Source organism: Phyllostomus discolor, chromosome 8, assembly GCF_004126475.2.
Source record: "Phyllostomus discolor isolate MPI-MPIP mPhyDis1 chromosome 8, mPhyDis1.pri.v3, whole genome shotgun sequence".
Classification (NCBI taxonomy): Eukaryota; Metazoa; Chordata; class Mammalia; order Chiroptera; family Phyllostomidae; genus Phyllostomus; species Phyllostomus discolor.
The window spans coordinates 85,918,937-85,940,667 of record NC_040910.2 but is presented as its reverse complement, the minus strand read 5'-3'; the positions used below and the strand labels follow the sequence as shown (position 1 = coordinate 85,940,667).

Sequence of the window (21,731 nt, the reverse complement as noted above, 5' to 3'; positions counted from 1 at the left end):
GGCTTTTGGAATTGCTGTTTCATTAGTCAGAAACCATTTGCATCTTTACTGGACAGACACCTACAAGCTCCTCTCTGGCACCGTACAGACCTTTAAAATAGGCAGACAGTAGAAAATCAAGCCCAGCACTTCTCTGAAAGAACTCCCAGTAACCTCTTTCATCTATTTTGAAGTTTTGGATTATTTTAGATTATTTGAACTTCTTTTTCAAAACTCTCCCCTGTCTACTCTGCTCCTGTGATTACAAAAAAATCTTCAAAGCTTGCTTCTGACCACAAAAAGCTGATCTTGTTGTATTTGGGCTGGAGCAAGAGTGTAAACTAACCATATAACCCTCCTTGAATTTACCCTGAAAATCTAGACCCTACAGTATTGAGCAAAGACAACTGCCAAAAAAATTTACTTCTATTTGGAAAACTTCACAAGAAATCTTGACCGGATTTGAAATAGCCTTTCTCATTTACTTTTCTATCCTGAGACCAGGAAACCAAGCCCAAGGCATTCATTCCACCAAATTTCACTCACAGTACTTATGCATGTGAATAATTTCTCTTGAAGTCTGAAAATTCTTCTGAAGTCCTTGACCTTCTAGGAAGTGGTTCCTTTATAACTTGGGAACTTAGCCAGGCCCCTGTTTTTAGAAGAATTTTAAGGCAATGGCTCCTCAAATAAAGCCAATCCTTATTCCTTAATTACTGGGCTTGTCAGACCTGATTAAATGAGAATCATTCTCAAACATAACAGTCCTGTGTGATTTGGGATATGCAGAATTCATTTGTCCAATTGTGTCTTGTTACAAAGGAGAATAAATTCTTCTGAAGCTCAGTAAAAGTATTTGCTTCTGAATTCTAAGAGATAGTAAGACATAACACGACTTAAAAATGTTTGATTTCAGTTTACCAATGCGTAGCCTACTAAATTGATACTTAGAGACTGGTAAAGAACAAGGAGGAAAGACTTCTTTATGTATCCATGAATGTTATTAAAGAGCACTGCTAACTGTATTTTGTTTAAACAAGCAAATACGATATGATTTTTTTGTTAGTTTAGTATGTGGTATGTAACATACTCATGTTCTGGTGGATATTGGGAGTGAATGGTCTGCTTTCATGAAGTATGTCTGCTTCCCACTGAAAGGAGTCCTGGAAATCCTGATTTAGTCATCAAAGCAGTCTGGAAATTGTCTAAGCAGCAATAGCTCAGAAACCTGCACCAAGAACCTGTACTTGGATGTATCAAACGTTCAGATAATCTTTTTCCAGGAGTCTGAGACTTGCCTTTGTTGAAGACACAAATTCCAGCCTGTAGCATAAAGCAGAGACTTCAGGCAATCCCCACAGGAAAACAGAAACCTGTTTGATAATGAGAGTGAAAGCCTGTGGTTAAATTATTATAGGAACCAAAAATCTAATGGTGGGACTAAGATTCTATTGGACTCTGGTACAAAACATTTCACTGAGAGAAATCTATATTTTCCTTTAGGATAAGAATATATTTTGAACAGAGAAAGCATTGAGAAATCACATAAAGTACATCATATGGAAAAAACCCATATTAATCACATTTCTACCCACATTAACTTAATCTAAGGAAGACTGAACACCCCTTCTGGTCTGACAGTTCTTCCCATGCAGCTTTTATAATAGAGTTAAGCTAATTAAGAAGCGTGGAACGTGTGAAATAATCACAATCATTTCTAGCATTCCTCTCTCTCTTTTTAAATAAAATGAAAGAACATATTGCTGTGATTCTGTATGGGCCCTTTAAGAAGTCCTAAAGAGGGTTTTAGGCGTAAAGACGTCCTTATTCTATCCTCTAATTTTGGCCTGATCTTGGGATGACAAATCAAATGAGTTAACACAGGAGATTCTGTCACTTGATCAAGACAGGCTCATGAGGTGCCTGAGAAACAATAACTGGTTACTGATTTAATAAAAATAAAATGATCTTAAACTATTGTAAAATTAATATAGCAAGGAGTCACGATTATGAGAAGCTTTGTCATAAGTAAAGATGTTAAAGGAATATACCTTATCTAGGTCACCTGGCACTTTGAGAACTGAACCGATGGGCACCACAGACGTGGAACATCCAAGCCGCACCACGAAGACTCTGCACACCAGACTGCCTTTGGGACCACCACCCACAGAAGGCAAGTTATATTTTTCAACTTCAACCTAACCAGATTAATTTCTTACTAAAATAAAAATATCAATACTTCCATAGGATTAAAAAAAGAGAGAGAAGGGAAAAGATTCAGGGTCTCATTACAGGATGTTATAGTGGGCAGCACACAAGTCAAAATAGGTCCATTTAGTCCAATAAGGAAAATCTCAACTCACATGGTGACAGATGACACCGATATTAGAATTATTTGACAAAAATTTAATCCAGCTGTTATACAAATGCTATAATAAGCAATCACACACACACATTGAAACCAATAGAAATACAAGTACAAAGTCTCAGCAAAGAAACAGAAGATATGAAGAAAAACTTTGTGGAAATTTTAGAACTGAACAGCACTGTAACTGAAATGAAAGAATTCACTGGATGGGCCCGATGGCAGTTTGGAGGCAACAGAAGGAAGAGTCAGTGAATTTGAATATAAATGGGTGAAAATTAACCAATCTGAATAATAGAGGGAAAAAGGATTGAGAAAATGTAGGAGAATAACAAAGAGTGTAGCATTATGTCATCAGATTATCAGAAAGAAAGAAAGAAATGAGAAAGAAATCAAAGCTAAAATACACACAGGGCCTGGCATAAATAACACCCCCCTTTTATTACAAAATCATAAGCATGTCATTCTGTAACATAACACTATCACACTCAAGCACACCATATGGCATCTTAGGTGAAATGTTCAAATTAAAATAGTAAATTATTACACCAGTGTAATAACACTAGTGGTGTTATTACATTGGTGTAATTACCAACTATACTCAAGCAGGACTGACTTCTGCCAGACCCCCATATATACATATTTAAATAATGGCTGATAACTTTCTAATTTGGCAAAAGAAAAAGCCCACAGTTTCAAAAGACTAAGCAATCCTGCAAAAAAGATAAACTTAAAGAAATTCTTGCCCACCACATTAATCCTAACCAAGTTCCAGAAAATTAAAGACAACACAATCTTGAAAAAATGCAGAGCAAAACAATGCATTATTTCTAGGTAATAATAATTAAATTCCTGCAGATTTCTTCTCAGGTATCATAAAAGCCAGAGAGAAATAGAATAACATGTTTTTATTGGTGGAAGAAAATAATTCTATATTCAGTGAAAATATCCTTCAACAATGAAGGTGAAATAAAGACATTCTCAGATGGAGGAAAATTCAGACAGTGTGAAGTAAGTGCTAAGTGAAGTTCAGAGACAAAAGGGAAATGATACCAGACAGAAGTTTGGAACATTAGGAATAAAAGAAGAGCAACAGAAATGATAAATATCTGGGTAAAAATAGCAGACTATTTTTATCTTTGAGTTCTTCAGAATAGGTTTACTAGGGACAGCAACAATTGTAACAATGTCTGACCGCGTTTTGCAGGTATGGAGAGGGGCTGTATGACTGCTCTGGTGTGCAGGAGGAGGGGCCAAGGCACCTCCGTGCTGGTAAGTTTCCAACACTCCACCTGAAGTGGTAAAACGGTGTAAGTAGACTGAAAAAATTTTAGTATGTAGACTATAATCCCTAGAGTCATCACGAAAAGGAAATAACTACAAAAAGGTATAATCAAAATCTCGATAGAAACATTAAAATGGAATATCAAAAAGGGGATGGTTCAATGAACCTAATAGAAAGTAAGGAAGGTCAGACACAGGGAGGGAGGGAAACAGAAGGAAGAAACAGAAACATATGATCACGGTGGACCTTCCTATCAGAATACCCACAATTGCATTAAATGTAAATGTCTAAATGCACCAATTAAGAGACAGAAATTGTCAGAACGGGGTTAAAAATATGACCCTACTCTATGCTGTCTGTAAGAAAGTTACTGAACTATCAAGAAAATTGTGTTACGACCATTCTCATATGAAACCTGAATTACATAAGACCTCATAAGGAATTCTCTTTATCTCTTCCTCCCATGCGTATTTCTCACTGCCCCACATTCCACTTTCTCAAATGGCATTATCTTTGTTTTACAGTGATCTGTTGGTTATCATAGTGCCAGACACGTAAGTTCTCAGTACATTTCCATTATAAGGAAAAAGGAATCTCTTCAAATTTCTTTGACTAAAAAGTGCTTGCACAGAATTTGCTGATTCCCTTAAATCAATATGGCTTACTTCAGGTGGCCCTCTAGGTCAGAATTAGTTCAAACCATCTCCTACTTTTCCATAATGGTCTGTGATGCCATTTAAAAATGGAATGAGGTCATAACTAATAAGTATAATAAAATGCAAATTACGCATATAACACTGTGCTCTCTAATAAAATAGTCTAATGCATTTTGTATGATTTTTAATGAAGAATGTCTAACAAAAAGTATTTGAGTGAAGATCCCTCACTAAGTAACAAATAAACTAAAACTAACTAATCCTTCACAAACACTTGCTTCTTTTTTTTTTTCTTTTTTTCTGATCTGATGCATGTCACTAACCTGGTGACTGGCCGTGCCCTAGGGGAACCAGAGGCAGTGAATGAGGTCAGCAGTTGTTCTTCGAGGACTCCAGAACACTAAGGCAATAGCCGATACCCACACGTGACTCTGGCCTCGATCGAGCACTTGCTTCTATGTTAAGGTTTTTACTCTAACCACAGTATCAACCTTATTGAATGTTACTGACCATTTGCCATGACAGAATGTGCTCCGTGCTTTTCATTCATTTTCTCATTGAATTGACTAAATCTACAGAAACTATATGGAAGGATAGCAAATGAACAGGCTTTCAAATCAGAAGACCTGAGTTTGAGGTTCAGATATTTAATTTACAAATCTCTTAAATTCTTTGAGCCTCTGTCTCATTAGCTGAAAAAACGGCTATGGAACCGTCAGGCCCACTCACCTCCCAAGGCCATGGTAAAGATCGGACTGCATTTGTACAGCACTTCAAAGTCTTTAAGGGATTTCGCAGGTGTTGCCTACTTCCAGTTGAATGCTTTTCCTACTATATCAAGTAGCCATCTTCATTTAAGAGAAAGAGCCCTTAGATAACATGATTAAAGCGTATCCATGTCAGTACTAAAACAATGGTTCTTTTATGCCCAGATTATTCTCATTTTCATCAATATAATCTCTTTAAAGAAAATCGTCCTGTAGGCCTTCTGTGAATGCTTTCTTACACCCATGGAGGAGTCAGGACACAGGCCCGATGCCAGGTACACAAGAGAAAGGCAAGGGAATGCACGTGGGTGGCTTAACATCTCAAGTCACTGGCACAAAGAATGCAGGCTACATCTACATGAGGTCTAACTAGAATTCCACCCAGCAAAAGTCCATTTTGCCCGAAGATGGCAACTTTCTAGAAGATTAACTTCCTCTATGTTTGCTAGGGCTGCCATAACAGAGTTTTCTAATGTTTCTGGAGGCGAAAAGTGTGAGATTATTGGTGGGACTGGTTTCTTCTGGGACCCCTCTCCAAGGCTTGCTGATGGCTGCCTTTTCTCTGTGTGCTCCCATGGTCATCCTTTGTTTTGCTTTGTGTTTTATGTGTCCTGAGCTCTTTTTCTGATAATGATTAGGGCCTGTCCTGACATGGCCACAGACTGGCAGTGACCACGAAACATTGTGGATAGCTCATTGAAACATGAGAAAAACATACACAGAGACAACCAGGTCCTGTGGAGAAATAGGAATGGCCACGCTCTCTAGTCGAAAGAGCCTCAGCCACACTCCTAGGGGAGAGCACACCATTCTCCCACCTGAGCAGGCTTTTATTGTGTTCGTTGATACAGGGATTTAGGTAAAGCTCATTAAACATTTCCAGGAAGTAAGGATCAAACAATAGATAACAAAGAACTCTGAGGGCCTATTTTGAGTCAGGATCAGATAGCTAAAGAGCAGTAAAACTTTGAGGAACAAACTTACTTCTTGCTTGGACCCTTATCATTTAATTGAGGGCATTCTAAACAAACCAGGTTTCACAGGATTTTACATATTCTTTCTTAGGTCTGATTGCCCAAGGGAACCTGCCCTTTCCAAGTACAGGACTGTACCACCCTCTGTCATTGTTTCAGGCTTAGGTGGAGCAAGGGAAGTAAGGCAGCCAAGAGATTAGGAGATTTTCTTGCAGACAATGAGGACTCAGGCTATGTCAAAGCTGAGGGGTGAGGGTCCATCACCCCCTTTTGCTGTAGCCCCCAGAGTCCTTCCTTGGGGGCCTCCCATGTGATTGTGCCTGTCTTAGATCATTCCCCCCTTGGGGAATCTTACCCATCATTGGCTAACTGACCAAGCATTGGGGGCCAGGCAGGGTGAAGTAAAAGGAGCAGAAGCGGTGCTCCTGAGAGGGAGATAAGCTTTTGTCTCCTTGCTGGCTCATGGTCCAAGGTCATTCCCTCAGCCTTAGCCTTGGTGGGGGTTACAGCTTCTGATACCAGGCAGGGCAGTTCCCAACACTGTCCCAGTGATCTTATCTAACTTTCATGACCTCTTTATATACCCTGTGTCCAAATATAGGCACATTTGAAAGTACTAAGGGTTATAACTTCAACATATAAATTAGGGGGTAGTGCACAATTCTGCTCCTAACAGCCATCCCTAATGATGCCTTACCCATTTTCATGGGCTGATAACTCTCAATTTTTTTCTTCACCAACATTAAGAAGTTCCTGAGTCACTCAGCATGGAATATGAGATAATCTACTGGATTATAAATGCAGCTCTGATTGTACGGATGCAAAGCAAAGACCTATGCAACTGAATGCACATCGCAGGAAACTGAAGTGCACCGGTCACGGTCCTTCCAGGAGTTATCTGTTTGAAAACAAGTGAAGATTATGCCCAATGAGAAACTTGGAGCAAACTCATTCTGTGCTGAACTGGAGTCTATTCTTGACAATGCCCAGAGAGAAGGAGGTGCTTGCTAGATATATTATTGGGGTGTTGACCCAGTAAGTGTTCATGTCAATTCTACTTAATGAGATTGAAACCACATCTGAAGTCACTCCACCAGGGACAGGCTACAGTGTCGAGGCTGGGCACAGGGGCCCTGGTCACAGAGCCTTTCGCCTGAGCAGCAGTGCCTCTCGGTGCCTTCCTCTGCCTCAGAGGAGCGAATTTCCTTTCCTTTCCTCTGGCATTCTCTTTTCTCCTTACTGACATTTCAAGAAGTTCCTCTCTCAGACCATCCGAAGTAACAATTTCTATCATTTTGTAGTTTCCAAACAGAAGCAGATCAGCCAGTTTTTCTTCTGCATTGGAAGAACAGAACAAGTTACATTGTGTCTCACTAATTTATTTATTTATTTCATTTCAAAGGAGAAATGAAGGAAAAGAGAAGGATCAGGCTGTAGGCTATGCAAAAACCACTCCGTTCAGGAAATAAATCAGACTGAGTCTAAGAAACCTCTCTTTGTCTACAACAAAACAAGTTTGCAAACTGATGGTTGTGTCCCTGAATTTGGTAAGGAATTGCATAATAACATCAGTTAGGCCAAAAAGGCACCAATAAATCAATCTTTACTAAACATAAAACGAGACTTGGCAAAGTTGAAGAAGAAAAGGAAGAAGCCGAAACATGCGCATGAAATTTCCACATTAAAAACTCATCGCTCTTGCCTAGGTCCTGATGCAATTTGAAAGGAAACAGACAATTCTATAATTTTAGCAAAAATATTTATGGTACAGTATACAAGTTCACCAAAACATTCTCTCCCAAGTTCTTAAAAAAAAAAAAAAAAACACCCAGCATTCCTTATCCTAGCAAAGGGGCTGCTAAAATAAATGTAATTTTAGTGTATTTCAGAATATTCTGGATTCTAATTATAAAAAATGCACAAGTGCTTCCATCATTTCCATCCCCATCCATCAGAGGACTCTTTGGCCACATGCCCTGTGGCCCTTCTTTATTGCTTCATACCACGCTACTAGGGAGACTTGTAGTTTGACATACATAGACCTAAGAATCAAGGTCAGTTGTTTAATATTTCAAAGACAAGGTCAAAGATCAAGTTGCAGAGAAAACATAAGGAATTTAAGTCAAAAGCACTGTTTTTGAATTCTGGCCTTGAGAAAACTCTCTAAGTCTAGGTTCTAAATGTGCAATATTTTGGAAAATATATATGTGCATTTATATGAAGAATATATAAAACAAATATATGAAGATATTATTATTTACATCATGCTAAGTATTGTAAAGGTTGGATCAAAGAGGAAAGAACATGGAGAAAGCTTTTAAAATCATGTATTTGTTCATTCATTTACACATTCAGCAAACATTTTTTGACTGCGCCTTCAGTGCCAGATGGGATTGCAATGATCAGATGAAGTCTCTGGCCTCAGGGAACTCAGAATCTAGTGAGGGGACCAGGTGTTTGTCAGCCAGCGTGAGTGCTGGGAACTGAAGGACGCACAGCAATGTGAGGAGAGAACCAACGGGGACAGACGAGCGTCAGCCAGGCAAACTGTAACATTCCGAGCTTGGACTATCCATATTATGCTCTTTCTACCTCACTCCCAGGTGTCTGCAAATGGTAAAATATGCCCTCAACTCCCTGTATCTCCTTTGGCAGAATACAGCTCAGAAATCAAAGCTCAACTTCTCTCCATGGACACTGGAGAAATGTGAGAGAATTCTGCTGCTGAAGTGACTTTAAACTCCATGACTCCTGCAGATTCTTAACTCCTTTGTTTTGGAGAGATATCAAACTTAGATGGATAAATAAAGGTGAAACTCTAAACCAGTGGCAGGCAACCCTATTCTGTAAAGGGCAAACTAAGAACTATTGTAGGTTTTGAAGTCTTTGTTGCCACTGCTCAACTCTGCTGTTGTATCAGGAAAGCAGCCACAGACAAGCCACAAACAAATGTTCAGGACAGTGTTTCAATACACTTCATTTACATTGATGTTTGAATTTCATATAATATTCACATCTTAAGAAATAGTCTCCTTCTTCATTTAAAATAGCTAAAGATCACCCTGGGTGAGAATGCTACAGGGTTTGTTTTTAAATCCAATTAACTTTCCTCTGAATTCCAAATCCCTCACTTACACTTTGTTCTCCTTATAAAAAGAGCCATTTTGAAATGCAATTTAAGACTGTTTCTTAGGGTACAAACCCGCTATCTTCTCAGATCATTGTCCATGTGAATAAAATGCCCATACAGATTTAAAAAAAAAAAACAGTAAAAAGTCTTTAGTCGTCAGACATACAAAAATAGCAGATGAATCTGATTTGGCCTGACCCCTGCTCAAAACCATGAATTCCCAGGTGTGGTGTGTGGCAATCCCAGGGACTTGTTCTGATCATAATCTTTCAAATTTTAATTAGTTTAACTCATATTTATTTTAAAAATTAGTGTGGGAGGAATAAGAGGTGCTGGGAGATTCAAGGAGAAAGAAAGGGAGTAAAAAAGGGAGGGATCAGAGGAGTTGATGGCATCCTGTATCACACAAACATTAATGGAATATTGCACTGTAAAACAAAGAAAGGGGATTATTATTTTATTTTGTCATTCTTGAAACTGAAGGGAAAGATTAGCTGTTAAGTTAAATCTATCATTATGGTCAAGATGCCAGGATAAGGACGTATTTCCATTTTATTATAGTTGTTCCCAGAGGTACAGGGAATTCTCCTAGTTCCTTAAAGGTTAACTCGAGGTTGGGAATGAAGTGACAGACATTGATGAGCAGATAGCACAGACTGGCTGCATTCCTTAAGGCCCAGAATTTGGGTTCTTAGCCTTGCTTTTCTCTGCTGTGTTCCACCATGCTGGCCAGCTAACCAGACCAGACAGGAGATTAATATGGGCTGGCATGAGATGACACAGTCTTGAATGGGCAGAGCCACTCCAAAGCTTGGAAGTTCACACCACCTTTTAGAAATGAGAACCTTATCCTAGTATGCATAAGAAGACCAGTAAAACAGATAAAAACATCACCAGCTTCTCAGCCAACATTACCTTGGAAACGTGTATGCTTTCATGTTTGTTCCTGAGTGTCATATCACTTCTCTAGCTTCAGGCTTTGTCTTACATAAGAGAAAGGAACTGGGGGCAGGGAGGTGATGAGGAGCTCTTAATGAAGGGCATTGAGTAGAAGATCTGTCTGGTCTCAAGGCTCCTTCCAGTTGCAAGAATGGAGCTGCTTCCCTTTTACTTCTAGAATAACCCACCCCCAGAGCTCTCCTCCTATTTTTAACATGCCTAAGACTCAGTCAGTGCTTTCTGAGTGTTTATTAATAGGTATGCTCCTTGCTCTTTTGTGAAGAATCACCTACATTGTCTTTGGCTCTGGGCCCCCACCCAATCAGAGGCACAGATCTTAAATTCCCCTCTCAATGAGGTTAAGGTTTAAAATAGCTGTTAAATGGACTCGGTGATGACAGTGTCTTAGGGCATTCGTTTGCACAGTCTTCCCTTAGAGCAATTATAATTAAGTTAACCAGTAGCAATGTTTTATTTTTTAATGGCAAGGGAAAAAAGGAAGATTCATATTAGAGAAAATAAATTACAGAGATGGAAGAACTCTCTAGAGACCATCATTTTATTTCTCTGATTCTGTGTAGATCTGTGCTTGAGCCATCTTCTGAAAGGCAGTGAACAAGTCGCAAATAGTCCAGACTCTCAGTGAAAAGTACACAGAATCAGGTAGTTATTTCCAAGGTTTTATTTTAAGCCCTCCCCGTGCAATTATATGTAGGGAATGTATATTGAGACATTAATAAATAACACTTCGCTTCAAATGGAAAGGACCCTTGTCCTTCCTGAGATGAGAGTTGCCTGTGGCATACTCTCTCCAGAAATTATTTTTGTCTGCATCTATGAGCCAAAGTCCTGGCTTAGAAGGAGGATACTGGGGTAAAATTACAGACACTTAAATAGACCTGGAAGGAACTTAAGAGAGCTTAGCTAGAGGATCACTAATCTTGGAAACAACAATCTAGACTATCCTGGCAATGCGATGCAGTTTGCTCAGGCCGTGAGTGGACGTGTTAATGGGGTTAAAGACTATTGGATTCCAAAAGTGGATCAATTAAATTTCTTCTATTCTTTCTGAAGGGTCCTTTATACAGAGACAGTAGACTTCTGTGGCAGCAATAAAACAAAAACAAAGGGTTAAAGCTGTCTTCCTTTTCCATTTTTGACCAAGTACTCTCAGCAGGGGGTTAGACTGTGACAAAGAGTTAAAGAGTTCTATGTGCATGAGACTGAGGGTGTTAGGGGAATATGGGTTAGCTCTGGCATGATAGAAGGGACCACTATACAGCTTATGAAAGCAGGAGATACATGTTTCTACCACCTTGGGCAGAGATATAAAGAAACAAAAAAGATGGAAGTCCCAAATGCCATGCCATGTGAGGGTGTCACCACATCCTGGTGGGAGCAGAACAGGTATTCAAGTCACTCAGTCTCCTGTGCTTTGGTCTTCTTCACTTTGATAAAATAATTTCATTTCTTTAATATGCTCTTCTTGCAAAGGAGAAAGGAGTGGAGATCTAAGCTCATGAGTGAGAGGTGATATAGATGACCCATTACATATGGTGTCATAAGAGCAAGCAGAAATTTATAACTGAAAATCATTATAAATAAATAGTAATGTGGATACAGGAATACATTTTAAATTTTGCAATGGTAGTTCTCTTTTGCACAAGAAAGACGGCAAGTTTGCCTTAAACTTCAGTTCATGTCTGTTCATTTCCACCAGTTTTTCCTAAGCCCAGTACACATACATGTAGTCTAACTTTGTGCTACATGTTTGCATGAACAATTAAACACATCGCAGTAGACCTTTTTTTCAAGTCCTCAGAAGTCCTAGCTGCAAGATGGTTAAAATATTTGCTCCATTGCGCCAACTTGACTTTCTCCTCCACAATCTCTTTGGGAATATTTATCTCTTATGAGTTACAAAAAAGAATCCTGGCCTTGGAGGAAAGAGATGAACAAATTAACCCCTATGGGATTTTACTGGCTGCCTTTGGTCATGCTGCCTACTGAAACCAATGTCTTCTTCCTCATATGCCTGTTCGTGGGATGTGATTTGATGGAGAAAATTATCATTAGTTGAACATTTATTGAGAAACTCAAAAGTCAATGCTGCCCTTCCTTTCCCCTTATTACTTGATTAAAAGAAATAAAAATTAGGAAGGCTTATTAGGTAGTATTTGTTACTTACTGTATGGGTTAAGTTGCTTATCCATGTTTGTTAGCATTGTTTCTATTGCCTTTATGCCTCAGCTTGAGTATTTACCATACATTTCAAATTATGATTGCAATGGTTCAGCATTTAAGACAGAGTGGATTCTTTCAGACTGCATAGGTCACTCTTATATGACTCTATTATGGTAAAGTTTAGGATCCAGATAAGATTAGCATCCCTGCCCTGACTATTCGTTAGGCATGCTGATAGAAATGGAAAGAAAAACAAAATAATGATGGAAAGACTTTAAGAAAAAACAACTTTTCTGGCTTAAATTCACTTCCTGGCAGTCATTCAGATTTATAAATCCCCTACTGAGTAACATAAGATAATGGTATGGAGGTGAAAGAGACCGTGAGAGAGAACAAGACCCAGTTGGCTGCTTGAACGTGTAAGGTCAGATGGTTATGTGTAGGGATGTGTTCAGGATGATAACTGGTATGTCATGCACATCAGCCAATCAGAATGGACAGGGGCAGTTGCCCTGAAGAAGGATTCTGGAAGGCCCATCTTGTTACAGATGCTACCACTATTTATTGCTGGATAATGGAGAGACAGAGGGAGGTAAACCAGGGGTGGAACTAGGGTGACAGAGGTATTGTGAGGAGTCAGGAGACTGAGGGTAATAACTGTATATCAAACAATTTGGATACCTTTCCATAATTTAACAAGGTGTGTGAGTATTCTAGAGCAAACCATACAAATATTAGTCTCAGCAACACACATTTTCCTGGAGTGAGACTTCCATTCCATTCTTTTGGAGAATATTCCAAATATTCTTTCTGGAATATTTTCAACTAACACAAAGTCCCTCAGTATATTCATCTGAAATCTCCCCAGATTAACTGTCCATGGTATGGACCTCTTAGAAGAACTTTTCATTTCTTTGAAAAGAGTAATTGTTTTTCATTTATCTTCTTTTTTTCCAAACAATATGTGTTGTTGGGGGGAGGTCTGAGAAACATTTGAGCTTTGGAGCAAGGCAGGTGTGAGTTTGAATAAGTTGCTAGCCCTGCCTCTGTGTACACTATTTAATAACTCAGGCCATCTGTTTCCTTGGTTATGAAAGTGACTCCCTGTGGGAATTAAATGACACTTTGGACAGTGTCCTGCACAAAATGGGTGTCTCATAACTGTTTCATGGAATTTGACATGAAGTTTGTATATTCCTGTATCATAACCACAAATATGTATCCCACATTTTTTCTCCATTAGTGCACAATGAGCAGATACTTTGAGGGACTGTGTTTAGAGTATTTTGTCTTCATTCCTGCCACCTAGAACAGGAACATGTATGCAATTAATACTAAACAGCCCTGAACAACCCTGATTTTATTCAATTATATCCTTAGGATTTACTTTGTATCGATTTTATCTGTTTTTCCTTTTTCCTAGATGCATTCCAGATTCTCAGCATCCTTAACATGTAATACTGTTATGTGCCTTCCAGGGACACATATTTGAAGAATAAAATGGTGCCATTGGAATCCATCTAAATATTTTAAAGATTCTTATTTCCTTGGCTCTTCTCTTTAAATGTTGTTAATCTTGTTAATTTGGGCTGGCTGAACTTTTGTGTCACTTCAAATGTCACCACTTAAATCCCTCATACCCTCTCCCCATCCAAAAAAAAAAAAAACCCAAAAAACCCAAAAACCCGGAGATCCTAAAATTACCTGATAACTTTACTTAATTCATCCCTTATATAGTCATGCTTAGAGACAGGACAGCAAAATGTTGGGAATACAAGCTCTGTCCAGAAAAAGTCCAACCATTGTTAATATAACAAGAATGGTTTCTATGACATCCATGTAATCTGGCAGCCAAGAAGAATGGACTGGAATGCGCATGTATGAACAATGATGACTTCAGTGTACTAGTCAGTGGGAATGGTAGACACTTTGAGTGACATGTGTACTGTGTGGCTGTCACATTCAAAATGACTGAGTGAGTAGAGCAATAAATCTGCATCAAGTTTTGTGTTAAGTTTGAATATTCCTCTGCTGAAACTATTCAGGTGATTCAGAAGGCCGCAACTATGGGCAACTGGTGATTGGTAGCTTTACCATGACAATGCATCTGCTCATGCACCACATCTCGTGCAAATTTTTTTGGTGAAACATCAAATAATCCAGGTGATTCACCCTCAACTACAGCCCAGATTTAGTACCTTGTGACTTCTGGCTTTTCCCAAAACTAAAATCACTTTTGAAAAGGAGGACATTTCAGACCATCAATGAGATTCAGGTAAATACAATGAGGCAGCAGATGGTGATTGGGAGAACTGTGTGAGGTCCCAAGGTGCCTAATTTGAAGGGGAATGAAGCATCGTTTTCCTGTGTACAATGTTTCTTGAATCTTCATCAATAAATGTCTCTATTTTTCATAGTGTATGGCTGAATACTTTCTGGACAGACCTCATACTGGAACCAGGAATACGTATGGGTTCAAATCAGTTCTTCCATTCACTTGTTTTATGACTTTTAGCAAGGTAATTAATCCCTCCATGCCTCAGTTTCCCCAAATTTAAAATAAGGGTAAAAATAGTAGCTACTTTATAGGGTCATTTTACTTGATCTTATTTATTATTATTGGGTTGACATTGTCTTGCAAAACCATACCGGTTTCAAGTGTACAACTCCATAAGGCATCATCTGCACACTGCATAGGGTCCTTTTAAAGGTCATTTAGTCCATGCCTGTAAGGAACTTAAAATAGTACCTAGTAAGCAATTAGTACTCAACAAAAGTTGCAGTCATTACTACATATAACCACTCTTCCCAGCTTTTCAGGTTAAATGAATATAATACATGCATTCTATAGTTCAATTTGAATAGGCAAATTATCTGAGGATTTCTGAAACAAAGAAGCAGCCACAGGATATCACTAGGATATTTAGTGTTGCATTTTAGTAAAGTAGCAAAAATTAGCCATGATGTAAATGTCAATTAATTACCAGGAAGATAGTAAAATTAACTAGAGAAACCCACACTGTAAGTTATCCTTGCAATGACTGAAAATAATTAAAATTTTCTAAGGTATGTTGCTAGGACTATGGAGGCACATTGTAGAATAATATACTATGTCACATAGGTTAAGCTATTAAAAATACAAACCATGTACTGCAATACTAAATAAATACTCTGATATAGAAAGTAGTTTGAAAACACCAATACCAAACTAAAAATAGTGATAACCTCTGCAGAAGGCAGCGGAACTGGGTAGAGTAAAATATTTTTTTTGTCTTTTAGTTTATTTATTTCTGTATTTAAAAAATATAATGCAAATGCATTTCATAATGAAAGTCGAAATAAGAATGAGTGAAGATTAGAAACAGAAAGCTATTTCGAGTAGTTTGATTTAGAGGCACTGAAAGCTATTGACTTTTTTTTTAATGCTGAACTTTATTTCTTTCTAGTATTGGGAGAAACATCATGTGGCAAAATCAATTTATTGATCAGTGAGTCAATAGGACTGATGAGCTCAACTGGTTTGACTCAGTGGCATTGTCTGCTAAACATGTGCATACGACCAAGTCAATTATACATTTTCAGGTCAATGTTAGGAGGACTCAGATTTGGCGTTGGCTTTCTTCATGTGCTTTTATATTCAAGCACCTGTACTCCGTGGAATAAAAGAATCCAGAGTTAAATAAATCTAAGGGACTTGTCTCTGTAGCTTCTCTTTGTCAATGGAGACCTTACTTCTTTCTGTGGCTCACAGGTTTTGCTGTGTTTAGAGTACAATTCCTCTCTTTGGTATCTGGGGCCTTATTTCTCAATGGGGATCTTTTTAAAATCAAAAACAAAAACATCACTATGTTTTTGAGTTTGGGAAATGATGACATTATGACTGCACTGATTTTTTTCTTCAACTTTATTTTTGGAAGGAGCTGTATAAACATGCCTTGCTGTCGGTCACCCGTGTTCTGAGGCCAGCGAAGTGTTTATGAGCAAGGACTGAGCTTGTGCTGCACCAGCTGCATTGTCCTTCTCACACTGATAGATTGTAATCTATTTTGTGGACAGGAACTCTGGCCTTTGTTGTGTTGAACATTCTCATAAACTCAGACAAGGAAATGTGAGCAATGGCAATAGGCAAGCATCCTCCCATGAAAACACCAGGTTTCCTGGGATCACACTGAGGTCCGGGGGAAGTATGGCCCCAGCATGGGAGAGGGGCAGAATACTGATCACACTTCACAGACCTATCAGACTCTGCTACTGCTGCAGCACCCACCTTGCTCCCTAACTGGGGAGCAGGCACACGCAGAGTGATGACCACAAGATGCTGCATTATGGTGCTTGCTGTTAGGAAAAGGACTTGGCCACGGATGGACCTGAGGCACATCCTAATGTAAAAACACGTATGGATTCTCAAATTAAAACAGCCATCTGATCGGGAAAAAATTAAAGCCTGCCAATTCTAAATATTGGGGGGCATGTGGAATGATGGAAACTCTCATTACACTGCTAAAAAAAGAGGATACAATTGGCGTCACCACACTGGAAATTAATTTCATCATAAGGTTGAAAAAATGCACATCCTTTTTAAATGTATACCAAGACATTAAACATGTATACAAGGAAACATATATTTGTATGTTGTGTAGAAACATATATGTTTCTACAATGTTAAAATCAACAGAGCTATCTGTGATAACATGGACCGCAAACATAATACTAATCTGAACATGCACACACCTGCAAATTCAAACCCTAGCTTTACCATTACCACGTGTACAACTTGGATCCAGTTGGGTTTCTTTTTAAATTTTCTCTCTCTGAGATTTAGTCATCTTATCCTTAAAGCAGAAGTGAGACTAAGTTCCTCAAGGTTATTGCAAGGCCTTAACATAGTACATCTAAGGAGGACCTGGAATCTGCAGCCATGTAATGCTTTCGTCTTTCCATTGGTGAAACAGTGACAATAGAAGGGCTGCTAAATTAAGAATGTGTGGTCAGTGTGACAATGTTTTGATAAGACAAGGCTATTCTGCATATAAAAATAATGTGATGATATTGAACATGGGCAGTTGTGATATGCTTCAACACCCTGCAAATCTCCTTATTCAACATTTACTAGTCCATTAAAATGAAGCAAATTGCTCATGGGACTATTGTTTGAAACTGTGATTTATTGTGTTATCATTGCATTTTTGCAATGTAAGCACTGATATATTTAAATCCATCTGTGAAGCCAATAGGCCCTGTTACCCAGTTTTTATCTAATTTATCCCCTAAGCCAGGGATTGAGCACCTACTGCCAAGCCGATATGGTGCCATGTGCTGTGGAGCCAAGCAGAAATAAGATGTGCTGTTTGTTACCTCGTCGTTTACAACCTAGTGTAGAGGTGGAAAAAAAGAAGGAAAATCCAACCAAACAGAACAGAGCAAAGCAATAAGGCAAATACTCATGTAGCATCACAAAAAGCTTTGAGAAAAGAGTGAAAAACGACCGTTTTGTCATCTGATTCCCTTACCCAGCTTGATTTAAATCTAGCATCGATCCACATCCCTCTTCCTTCAGTCTCTGCATAGGCTGTTGAAGACCCACAGCTTCATATCAATAACAATAGCAAGAACCCTGGTAAATTATTTAATGGAATAAACTTGATCCCTGTGTCAATTCAAAATGTATTTGCCCTTCTAGAACAAGTTCATACCTTTAGTCTACAGTCGTGTCAAGTGTCTATGATCTCCGGTTGCTGCATCTAGGTCAAAACAACTTATTTTAGCACTTTCTTGTTCCCCAAATAGTTTATGTAGTCTTTTAATTTAATCATTAGTGTTTTACAGTATTTGGAACTTTTGTTATAAATTGCCTGCAGTTCACTTTTAAAAATGCTAGTTTATTCAGTGTATGAGAGTAGAGAGTAACCTTTCGCACCGGCAGTCCTGTTCCCGAATCCCACAGTGTTAGGGCCAAGTAGATGTATTGTTGGAAAATATGTGATTGAATTTGCTTTTGTTATCAGAGCTCGCTGGGTCACTGAAAGATACTGAATGAAATATCTTCCACATTTGTCTAGCTTAACAAAATATAGAAGGAACAGTTTCCAAAAATTTTAATATCAAAAAATGGGCTTCAATAAAATGAGTATGTTTCTTACTTCCTAAGTGTGTTCAGATATCTCAACTGGCAATATTTTGAACTGAAAAAAAAGAAAAGAAAAGGAGAAAGAGACTAAAATAATTGTCCCAGGTGAGTTACATCCAGTGCATGGCAATAGATCTTTGTAGGTTTCTTAAAGCTTTCTGTTGATTAACCTCTTTATCTGTCTCCACCTGCCTGGGGAGCTGTATATTTTCATTTCTCACGGTTGTGTGGGAGAACAGCCCGCTGTATGAAGCATGAATCAGCTGCTAAAATAAGTGACAGGGTAACTGGGATATGTCATCTGACCTTCAAATTAATTTTCTCTTGTGTCTATTTCCTCTGTCTTTCTTTGCAATCTCCATCTCTCTCTTTCCAGCAAAGTTTTACCAGACAAACAAAAATTAGATGTGATTCCGAAGATTCCCTTAAACCTACTCCTTTTGGATGTCTAGAAACACTCGTTTGTGAAAAGCACAATAATTGAATCATCTTTGCTGTAGCATGAACACAAGCTGCAACATCAACACTCTATTATTCCCTCTCTATTTTAGGCAGCGTCTCTCTCTGTCTGTCACTTTTCTTGTCAGAATGCTGCTTGGATTCTGATGAACGTGAACATGGAGACTGGAGATAAATTTTATTTAGTCTCTTGTGATGAGTTAAAATATGCACATTGTATTTTATACGTTGTTGTTAGGATACATACATTGCTTAAACTGGCCAAAGCAAGCAATACCTATTTTGAGGAACTACCACATCCTTTATTATTAGCCATTTGAAATCCTTTTGGTGACTGACTAGGTAGCACAAAAAATAAAGTCCTCTTTTGAAGACCTTCAGGGAGAGAGATGCTGCAAATGTAAAACTTGGCTTCAGGGCCTACTCACCCCTGTGTGAAAGATCCTCCCTTGTCCCTCTCTAAGATTTCTGTGACTGTAATTTCATAGATTGACATTTGGAGTGAGAAGATCAGTCTCAATGAGCGTTTTGCTATTGCTGTTCTACCATTTAGGGGTGAAAGCAGCAGGCGGAGCTCAGAGTGTCAGATATTACAGGATGTGATGGGGGTGGGCAGTCACCCAAAGCGAAAGCAGAGGAGGCACCGGTATGTGATAGCGCTGCAGAAAGAGCTCGGGTAAGAAAGAAAAAAGAAAGAAGGAAGGAAGGAAAGAAAGAAGGAAGGAAAGAAGGAAGGAATAAGGAAGGGAGGAAGGAAGGAATAGAATTACTCTAAGCTAATTGAGAATCTAGAAGACTATTAAGTTGCCTTCATCCTGAAAAGAGCCTGAGGATGTATTTAAAACAAATCACAGCAAAACCCCCACCTTGATCTAGCCAGGACACTCCTCTGGATGTTGCAATCCTTTCTCTAATTACTATATGACCCCACATTTTTCGCCAATGGTGCATGGCTAGGAGCCGTAATCCAGTAAGCGTTTTATTTTCGATTGCATACTCACAAATTAAACTGCAGTTGTAACCCAGGTCAACTGGATCCTCTCAGAGACGCATAGGAAAAGTCGATTCCTTTTTCCATACCCAGGGGCCAAATGGACAATTAGGGTAGAGAATGTGTTGGGGGTTGGGGGGGAGATTGTGACTATTTTGTGGACCAAGCCTTTGAAGATGGAAACATCAAGTCAATACGAATCAATCCAACAAAAGCATGTTACTTTCTAAAAAGACATGTTTCCTTCTCTTAGGCTATACAATCCAGAGGGTAAGATTTATGTAACAACTGTCCTATATTCAAACAGTGTCTCACGAAATTCGTCTTGCAGGGAACATCCTTAAATATTTATTGGGCGGATGTCTGAATGATGGACTGAAACATAATCTCCCATGAAAACACACATCCAGGTAACCACGTTCATTCTGTCGCTTGCTCCCAGAAACCCTTTCCCAGTCCTTCCCCATTTAGAATTGTCAGGATCACACTGTCCTATATTTGGAATAATAGAGAGCTGTCAATGTAGCAGATGTCTGGGTTAGCAATCCAATTGCCTCCCTCTTTTGTGAATGCTGCCATCAAACAGTGGGCGAGTTCAAAATGAGGTGAATCATCCCTTCTTTTGTCACATGGTTTGCCCACCTGCCAACTGAGAGAGGTTCACTCTTAATGAGAATCATCCCCAGTGAAGGCAACATATTTCCAGCTTATTAGAAGCAGTTTAACTGCGACCTTGGGACAAGTTGTTAGGGGATTTACTATTTGTTATATCTATCTATCTATCTATCTATCTATCTATCTATCTATTTATTTAATTTTGCTGCAAACAAAGATAACCTGTGTTTGAAAATGATGGGTGGATGTAGAAATTTAGCTGTGCCCTTTAATAGATTTTTGTCAGTGGATGTCACCACCAGCACAACAATTCTTTGGTTCAGGTGGAGCCATCTCCCTACTATTTCCCAAAACTTTTATGGAGTAATTTTCACAGAATAAAATTCTCAGGCAGCATGTCCTTCAGGACTCTAATTCCTTGGCCTGTGGTCTCAATAAACTGTATAATTTAGCCACAATGAGCAGGCTGCCGCATTGTCTTGCACGTGACTTACGTTCCCCACTATTAATGGTGTTCTCCTCCTACCTGGGTTCTTCCCCTACCGACTCATCAAAGCTCCAATCATGTGACTCAGTAAGTATTTCCAGTCTCTCTGGCCATGATTAAATTCTCCCTCCCCTGAATTGCAATGCATTATTGTGAAATTCCATTGTATTATTTATTACTTATCAGTATTTGCTCATTACTTATTGTATGAAGAAATAAGTGACAGAAGATTTGACTTCTGTCATTGCTAATTGTGAAAGTTTTATCTTCCTCTGACTGAATTCTGAACTCCCTGAGAGCAAAGATTGTATATTTTGGTTTTCCTCTTACTTAGTGCTTTGTACTACCCCCCTCAGACAAAGTAGGCATTCATTAACTATTCGTTGAATTGAATTGTACTGAACTGCTTTTATGGGGCTTTTACTCTAATTGGGAAAGAAAGACAAGCACATTAAGCAATGTGAAGAGAATGGCAAAGCATCAGAATTAGAACTGCAATATAATGTGGTAGAAAATGAATATCTGAATCATGGGAATATGGGAATACATCATATAGAAGCTATTGTAGCTGAGGAGACTTAATCAGGAAAGATTTTTGGAAGTCTCTTTTGTTATTTTTCATTGCAGTGACTAACACATTAAACAAGTTTATTTTCAAAAACCTTTTTTTTAAAGATAGTTAAAACTTTGAACGATAAAGAGATACAATTCATAGACATCTTATAGAACTATAAATTGGTAAAAACTTTTTAAAAAGTACTTTGGTTTTATGA

The 21,731-nt window shown here is 38.6% G+C and overlaps 1 long non-coding RNA gene and 1 other non-coding gene across 2 annotated transcripts; both read right to left on the bottom strand.

The window, feature by feature from the left end:
- Positions 1-210: 210 nt before the first annotated feature.
- LOC118502154 lies at positions 211-5,050 on the bottom strand. The gene is made up of 2 exons (XR_004904842.1): positions 5,015-5,050; positions 211-1,352 (listed from the first exon to the last, which is right to left on the bottom strand). It is a non-coding gene; the product is annotated as an uncharacterized LOC118502154 (long non-coding RNA).
- Positions 4,596-4,727, bottom strand: LOC114504399. The gene has a single exon (XR_003685173.1). It is a non-coding gene; the product is annotated as a small nucleolar RNA SNORA3/SNORA45 family (small nucleolar RNA).
- Positions 5,051-21,731: the final 16,681 nt, after the last annotated feature.